Raw genomic sequence first — 9,109 nt, forward strand, 5'->3', positions numbered from 1 at the left:
TATGTGAACGAACACCTGCTCTCGAGCTTCGAATCTACTGTCCTGAACTTTTTTGCCGTCAATGCGCTCCTGACAAGATTGTTCCACCACCCTCTCTCTTATCATCGGGCTGTGTGCCTTTTCTTCTTCGCACAACGCGTGGCTGGTTAGGAACAAGATGGAGACAGCATGCAGCAGACATTTATTTGTGTGGATGCTTCAAGGGTGTAACCCCCCTAGGCTGTGAAGACTAAAGCAGTCAAAGGGGTGTTAAAAGCTGTCGGACAGAAAATGTGTTTGTGGCGGAGGCCTGAATCTGCTATTGAATAAATTATGAAAAAAAACAGGCGGAGAAAATTCAACTCAGGCGCAGCTGGTGTAGTGGTATCATAGTACCCTCCCACGGTACTGACCGGGGTTCGATTCCCCGGCTGCGCAGCCAGACCACCACCTCAAACCCCTTTTTCCGAAGCCCCTGTAGAATGGGGCCCGGGGCTTTTGCTGATCCGGATATGATATGAATGCATGGACCGAAGACCTCGTAGATGACTAGGAGGAGGATATATGCTTGTCTGAGAGAGAGAGATCCTCCTTGCCTTGCCGTTCGATGATGCCCTTTACTAGCGAGCATTCCCGTTGGCTCGCGGATGGGATGCCGCCTTCGTCCGCTTGCAAAGAAGGAGGGGAGGTGTGGTGAAATCGTCGATGGTGTTGTGGAGATAACTTCATTTTGATTGCGACGTGAAGTTCCTGTGGCTCAGAGAATTTGCTTCTGCGTGGACATTCCAATCGTGTATGATGCAACTTATTTGTTGAACAACACCACCATAAAGCATTTTTACAATTGTGTATGATGCAACCTTTTTGATGAACAACACAAACCATAAAGGTTTTACTGAAATCGTACACCCACATCCAACCTCCTTGCATGTGTTCCTGTTGTTGCGGACAAGATGCCAAATGTACTGAGCGTCTATACATGGTGGCAGAGACATTCCTAGGGCCTTATCACATTTTACATGAGCAAAGCCATAGCTTGTGTATCGTATACCGCATTGAGCCGATCTTGTTAGCCAGTCATAGCACTCTCGCATATCCGTGTTAGCAAAGGTGGAACCCTCTGGTAGCACACGCTACGAGAATAGCCTGCATGGTCATTGCAATTCGACGCTCGTAGGTTTTACCATTTCCTCTATCTTGTAGAATCCACTTTACATTTAGCCATACCTTCATAGGAGGCTAGGTGCTAGATTGCTCCGTGCAATGTTTTGAAAGTTAAGGAGGGTGCCCCTGTGATCTTAACTTTTATGACTCCAACTCATGCATCTCCACCTTCTTCCATCGACCTTATACCATAATTGCGATCGGACAGTGACGTTGTCCCATGTTTTCTTTTAAAAAGAGGGATGGCATTATCCGAGTATATAATAGAGGGGCCCAAACCGTTTTCCCCTTTCATGGTTGCACGTTTGACTCCTTTTCCTTTTGGCAATCCATGTCCTTGAGGCTTCCCAATCGTCAAGAGTTATGAGGGGCGCTTGTGAAGGAAAAACTCTCGATCGTTATTTCTTACGAGCTTCGTACCTTGGCTAGCCCCATACTTCAAGCGTTTGTAGAGCGCGCCCCTAGCAACTGCTTTGTGGCCTCCGACCAATATTGTTTCTTGGTCCACCAATCTAACCTATATGTAAAACTTAAGACAGTACTCGCCTTACAATATCCTACCCTTGACCAATGCATAACGAAATAATAATGCAAGGAGAACACTTGAAAGAATCATTAGCTAGAGTGTTGTCACCTCATGCCCATTCATTTTCCTCAAACATTATGGTAGTCTGCTATGAGAACGGATCGAAGAGGGAAAAGGGCGACGTTCTCTGTGAGACATGCATTTTGTTCGTTGTTGCATGTAGATTGCCATGAGAGCCACCTTCTCTCTTCCTCTCACTACCATGCAAGAGAATATGATTGAGCATATTCATTTCTCATGGTCTCGATGGGCTCCATGTTTGAAATGGATTTTGATGAGATCAATAGAGCTTAACTAACTTGCTTGTGCAATGCACAGACCATTCAAGAAGGGAATTGTTAAGTAGTTATTATTGTGCAACATTGATTGTGAAAATTAATAAATAAAAATCATAGCAGTCATCATATTGCACTCCCTCTCTTTAAAACATAGCTTTTGCAAAATATAACCTCACCAAGAATGGGTAGTTGGTTTACTAGCTAATAAAACTTAAGACAGTACTCGCCTTACACTATCCTACCCTTGACCAATGCATAACGAAATAATCATGCAAGGAGAACACTTGAAAGAATCATTAGCTAGAGTGTTGTCACCTCATGCCCATTCGTTTTCCTCAAACATTATGGTAGTCTTCTATGAGAAGGGATCGAAGAGGGAAAAGGGCGACGTTCTCTGTGAGACATGCATTTTGTTCGTTGTTGCATGTAGATTGCCATGAGAGCCACCTTCTCTCTTCCTCTCACTACCATGCAAGAGAATATTATTGAGCATATTCATTTCTCATGGTCTCGATGGGCTCCATGTTTGAAATGGATTTTAATGAGGTTAATAGAGCTTAACTAACTTGCTTTTGCAATGCACATACCATTCAAGAAGGGAATTGTTAAGTAGTTATTATTGTGCAACATTGATTGTGAAAATTAATAAATAAAAATCATAGCAGTCATCATATTGCACTCCCTCTCTTTAAAACATAGCTTCTGCAAAATATAACCTCACCAAGAATGGGTAGTTGGTTTACTAGCTAATAAGACTTAAGACAGTACTCGCCTTACACTATCCTACCCTTGACCAATGCATAACGAAATAATAATGCAAGGAGAACACTTGAAAGAATCATTAGCTAGAGTGTTGTCACCTCATGCCCATTCATTTTCCTCAAACATTATGGTAGTCTTCTATGAGAAGGGATCGAAGAGGGAAAAGGGCGACGTTCTCTGTGAGACATGCATTTTGTTCGTTGTTGCATGTAGATTGCCATGAGAGCCACCTTCTCTCTTCCTCTCACTACCATGCAAGAGAATATTATTGAGCATATTCATTTCTCATGGTCTCGATGGGCTCCATGTTTGAAATGGATTTTGATGAGATCAATAGAGCTTAACTAACTTGCTTGTGCAATGCACATACCATTCAAGAAGGGAATTGTTAAGTAGTTATTATTGTGCAACATTGATTGTGAAAATTAATAAATAAAAATCATAGCAATCATCATATTGCACTCCCTCTCTTTAAAACATAGCTTTTGCAAAATATAACCTCACCAAGAATGGGTAGTTGGTTTACTAGCTAATAAAACTTAAGACAGTACTCGCCTTACACTATCCTACCCTTGACCAATGCATAACGAAATAATCATGCAAGGAGAACACTTGAAAGAATCATTAGCTAGAGTGTTGTCACCTCATGCCCATTCATTTTCCTCAAACATTATGGTAGTCTTCTATGAGAAGGGATCGAAGAGGGAAAAGGGCGACGTTCTCTGTGAGACATGCATTTTGTTCGTTGTTGCATGTAGATTGCCATGAGAGCCACCTTCTCTCTTCCTCTCACTACCATGCAAGAGAATATTATTGAGCATATTCATTTCTCATGGTCTCGATGGGCTCCATGTTTGAAATGGATTTTAATGAGGTTAATAGAGCTTAACTAACTTGCTTTTGCAATGCACATACCATTCAAGAAGGGAATCGTTAAGTAGTTATTATTGTGCAACATTGATTGTGAAAATTAATAAATAAAAATCATAGCAGTCATCATATTGCACTCCCTCTCTTTAAAACATAGCTTTTGCAAAATATGATGCCATAAATATACATTTACTTGCTCAGTTTACTACAATTATATAATTTTTTATAGAAGATATATGAAAAGCATACAAAGTGCCAGATTTTGCTCCTATAGCAACAATAAATAATCCCTTGTGGACTTTCCATGTCTGACTCCTAAAAGTAATAGAGTATCTCAAGTCATCCAATCGACCAATAGATACCAAGCTCTTAGTAAGCTTAGGTACATGGAGTACATTCTAAATGGCTAAAGTGGATCCATTATGAAAAGCAAATTACACATCACCTACACTAACTATATCACACACATGGTCATTTCCAAGATGGATTGATCCATGCCCATTACTACTATATGAATAGAACCACTCCTTATGAGGATTCACATGAAAAGATACACAAAATGGAGTATCCAATCTTGAGCCAATTGTTTATTTACTGCAAGTAGCACATATGCAAGAAGAATACAAATAAATAGCACTTCGCAACAATAAATAATCCCTTGTGGACTTTCCATTGACTGACTCCTAAAAGCAATAGAGTATCTCAAGTCATCCAATCGACCAATAGATATCAAGCTCTTAGTAAGCTTAGGTACATGGAGTACATTCTAAAGGGTTAAAGTAGATACATTATGAAAAGCAAGTTGCACATCACCTACACTAACTGTATCACATACATGGTCATTTCCAAGATGGATTGATCCATGCCCATTGCTGCTATATGAATAGAACCACTCCTTATGAGGATTCACATGAAAAGATACACAAAAAATGGAGTATCCAATCTTGAGCCAATTGTTTATTTACTGCAAGTAGCACATATGTAAGAAGAATACAAGTAAATAGCACTTCGCCATCATCATTATACACAGTTACTGCATTGATTTTTTCAATATTTACCTTTCCTTTACCTTCTTTCTTGGCATCATCCATATTCTCCTTCATCTTTCTTTCCTCTCTCACTTCCATTTGTAACAATCCTTGTTTTCACCACAATGAAAGTATTCAATGTCTTTCTTGGACCTGGATTTACTACACAACCATTCACAATCCTAGTTCTTCCCTTTATTCTATTTTTTGCCTCTTTCTTCATGAGTTGCCAATGATTGACCATTTTTTCCTTATCCATCAATTTCCTACATATCATCCCTTAGGAGCACAACAAAAAAATTGCATTAACCTCATCTTTGAACTTCAACTTTTATTGAATTCATTAAGATAGGAGGCGATAATAGAGCCCTACTTCATCTACAACTCAAACAACTTTTTCATGAGATACATCATGAAATATGTAGACTTTCTACAATACCTACTCAATATAACTAAAACTAAGAGAAGATAGAGAATGAACCATTGCTTAATAATAATACATTTATCACTATCCAAACATTGTGAAAATTACTAGATATAGTTAAAATATAAATAGTATTACAACATCTTTGCTTCCTCACAAACATAGCAAGATAATAGCATCGAAAGTTTAAAAGTACATGAGAAGACTGATCTCTTGGAAATCACTATGATACACTCATCCATGAGCAAATATGCATGGATAGAATGATAATCTATGTAGTTTGCAACCTATATTAGACAACATGTAACTTCAATTTGCTTGTTTCAAGTAGTCATGTCCATTAGTTACTAGTGCTTAGTAACCGATATATAGCATTTCTACAATGGACATTGTAATCCTTAACCTATTTGTAGTTTCTGAACAACCTGTGCAGAATTGTAGAAAAAGACAAAATGACATGTGTAGCAGTTACATGTCAAAAATAGAGCCTGAAACAGTGTTAGATTAACAAACAGAGCAGATTGATTAGGATTTGCTTGTATAGTTTTATATCGTTTAGATTGTTCTATGCATTCATTATGTGGTTTTTCCATTCCACTAGCATATGTAGTTAGTGTTATTTTTTCTATTTATGTTTGTCTTTTTTAAAAGGTAGATATGCAATGTATTATGTTATATGTGCAATTCTTAAAGTCATGTTTAGATGTTGAGGTGAAAATTATTTTGCCATTCCAATTAGAAGCATGAAAGGTGTATATACATTAGTAATAATAATAGTATCATATGTAAGGTCAAGCCTCAATAATTTGTGATTCAAAGATCATTATATGTAGCATAGCTACACCTAAACAAAACTATAAATAAACAAGTAAACAATTCAAATGATTCAAAGTTATAAGGAACTACTCAAATAGTAAACTATTATTTGCAAACAAAAAAGTATTATTTACATACACTCTTCATGCTCTCAATTATTTGCAAATTCTTGTTGTTAACATTTTCTAATAGCCATTTGTCTATATCTTTTGTGAAATCTTGATGATATTTATATTCTTTTTCTTAAAAGTTTAGTTTTGTATTGACTCATATTTTCAATGCTGAGTTTTAAAACTTGATTGAAATTGCTTTCTCTATTTATGGATGCCTTTCAGAACCTTTTGTGCCATTTCCTCATTGAATTTTCACTAGTGGTTCAAAATGGCCTACTTGAGGCTTATTATCCTAGAAACATACATAGCAAGTCTTATTTCTATTAGGGAAAATTGTATGTGAAGAATACTTGTTGTAGTTTGTAGACCAATGCTTATAGCTATAAAGTATTAGGAAGCTAGATGTATACTCTAGGGGTGCACCTATTGAGAAACCCTACATATCACATTTGTTCAAGAAATATTTAAAAAATCCCTCTACTTATATGGTAGATGGTAATATAACGACACCTCTCCCTTTAGAAACTCATGGTTTTTTTCAAAGTACAATAAGAAACCCCTTTTGTAAGTGTAACATGTAAATTTTTCCAAACTTTATCAAATAAGATATCCTTCTTGGTCAAATTGCTCTTGTTTCAAGTAGTAAAATAATTTAAGTTCACATTTTTGAATTTGTATATAGCTCCTCTAATCTCTTTGACATTGATCTTATCATTGATGTAACTTGTTTCATGAAAAAACATTAGCTACATGCATGACATTGTCAAACTTGAAACTTAACAAGTTGTAATTCTTGTAGAAGATGAAGGTATTCTTGGTCTTCTATAAATATATGAGTGTAATTTGTTCCATGACATGGTCAATAAAATTCAAAGTGTGGATTTTTTAAATTAATTAGTATATTCAACCATCTCCTATGATTCTTACAAACTATTTTTTCTTCGTCACTTCTTGTTGATGAAATGCTGATCTCTTAAACTATTATGTACGAAGAAATTTAATTTTTCTTCAAATCTCAATATGACATTCATGATCGTTTTGAGAATAAATTTCAACAAACATAGCTACTCCACCTTTTTCATACATGTTATGCTTCAAATTCTACATACATTTTCTTGAATTTGAGTTTTATTGATTCCATGCAATAACATTTTCATGTAGTGAAAAACATGTTTTTGCTAGCTCTTACCTTCCATGATTATGATGACTCTTAATGTTTTGGTTCAATAATCCTCAACTACAATTCACATATGTTCAGTTTTGTAATTTTGAGCTTGCATTGACAATTCGTAGTTTGTTTCAAGTATCTCTTTGGTGTTTGCATTCTAGCGCCAGTTTCGAGTTTAAAAAGGCTCTTCCAAGGTAGGGATATGTATTAAACTAAAAACCTCTCATCATGTTGGGAGTTCCTACCTCAAAAGGTTGTTCCAAGGTAGGCCCTTGCATTATCTCATGCAAGCACCAAATGGATGAAGACTAACAAAGCTTGATATCCACACACAAGTAGATCTTGTCTTCCAAGATAATATTCTTTCAAGTGTAATATCTCCAAAAGCTAGTAGATCAAAGGCATGAATCTTGCATAATTCCAAGTTGTTGATGCAAAAGAAGAAGCAAATGACTAAATTATCCAAGTGGCCTTGAAGACATGAAAGTTCCATTATAGATAAAGAGGATTGAATTAACCAATTGCCATTTAGATATAGAAGAAAGAGAGGACCAAATCAACCAAGTTTTGGTTCTTCTTGAGCATTTACACCTTAATTCATGGTCTTTTAAGGTTCAAAGTTATTTTCACAAACATCGCAGAGTGGAAGCAAGTAGTTGCACATACTCGAGTGTGGTCATAAGCGTGGCAAAAGTTTGGGTTGGTTTTAGATACAAACGATATTTTTTAATGTATTTTTCAAAAAAGGGAGGTTTTTAAAAACCCCTATGTGGTTTCAACTTAAAATTAAAAACATGAATCCACCCTAGAAACAGTTTCACACCTAAAACCCCTATGAGAAAGCTCCCTTCACTACCACATTGTCAAGAGGGCGTTTCCCTTGACGAATCCAATTGGATGGAGAACTCCCATGTATCAAGAGGTTTGAATATGGGAGTTAATGTGATTTTAATGGCTTCAATGCCAATAAAGACAATAGCTACCATTCCTATCACTATTTATTATTGGATTTAGGGTTGCAAGAATGCAAGTACACAACTTAGAGAAGAAAAGGCTTGAGAGAGTATAACTCGATGTGTATTGACAGACATTAATAGAGAATATTTACAAGACTAAGTATGCCCTAAAAGTAAATAGGCATTTATACAAGGCCAAGGGGACCTTCTAAAGAGGAAAAACATTTTCCCCAATGATTCTAAGTGTATTCATCCCCTTAGGAGTGACGTTGTGAACAAGATTTGGCACTCATGTATAGCTAAGTGCCGTGCTTGGTGAACTAGATCAATCAACAAAGGAGAATAAGCCTAAAGCTCTGCAAAAAACTTCAAACTTCTCACTAGGCAAAGCCTTTGTGAAAAGATCTATAAGAATGTCATGTATTGGCACATAAGCCAAGTTGATCTCTCTTATAAAGAACCTCTTCTTGAATAGTGATAGTGCATCTCAATGTGCTCAATACATACATGGAATACTACACTCCTTGCAACTACCAATGTGCTTGTACTATTAGTAAGGATTATGGTGGTAGGTGGTTGTCTAACAACCAAACCAACCAATAGGAGTCTAAGTCAAACATATTCAACCATAGCTTTGAAAGTTGTATTGTACTCAACTTCATAATTAGAAGTGGCCGCAATGGGCTACATCTTGCTTGACCATGATATGTATGACCTACCAACCATGAAGCAAAAACCACTTGTGGTGGATACAAGAGTATCCTTATAATCAAACAAATTAAAAATCCAAAAAAACATATAAATCTAGTCATAATTATTCTCTCTTGGTATAAAATAGACCAAGATACTGAGTACAACTCAAGTAGTGAAAGATCCGCTTCATTTTCTTATCAATATTTGGGCTATACATAAACTTGCTCATCTATGAGATTGCAAATGCTAATAAACTACTTGAAGCATAAAAA

At 36.5% G+C, this 9,109-nt stretch overlaps 1 non-coding gene across 1 annotated transcript; it reads left to right on the forward strand.

Moving 5' to 3' along the window:
- The first annotated feature begins 346 nt into the window (after positions 1-346).
- TRNAG-CCC (transfer RNA glycine (anticodon CCC)) lies at positions 347-417 on the forward strand. Its single transcript has one exon. It is a non-coding gene; the product is annotated as a tRNA-Gly (tRNA).
- The last annotated feature ends 8,692 nt before the right edge of the window (positions 418-9,109 follow it).

The sequence above is a fragment of the Lygodium microphyllum genome, chromosome 13 (assembly GCF_053477565.2).
Source record: "Lygodium microphyllum isolate KBCC chromosome 13, Lygodium_microphyllum_v1.1.10, whole genome shotgun sequence".
Classification (NCBI taxonomy): Eukaryota; Viridiplantae; Streptophyta; class Polypodiopsida; order Schizaeales; family Lygodiaceae; genus Lygodium; species Lygodium microphyllum.